Below are 237 nucleotides of genomic sequence, written 5' to 3' on the forward strand. Positions count from 1 at the left end.
CTCATGAATAAAACACCAAAGTTACTCAAGAGCATATCCATTCACACACACACACACACACACATACTAATCTAATGGGAGCTATATGAACTTGATGGTTTACACAATTCTCACACACATGCACCCACACGGAGGGTGCAAAACTAACATAAAACTGACACAAAAACTACTATGAGCTGAAAACCGCTTTGTCAGTCCATACAAGTGGCGTTTTTTTTGGGGGGGGGGGGGGGGTTT

This window comes from Sinocyclocheilus rhinocerous, unplaced genomic scaffold (assembly GCF_001515625.1).
Source record: "Sinocyclocheilus rhinocerous isolate Xijiao unplaced genomic scaffold, SAMN03320098_v1.1 scaffold1386, whole genome shotgun sequence".
Lineage (NCBI taxonomy): Eukaryota > Metazoa > Chordata > Actinopteri > Cypriniformes > Cyprinidae > Sinocyclocheilus > Sinocyclocheilus rhinocerous.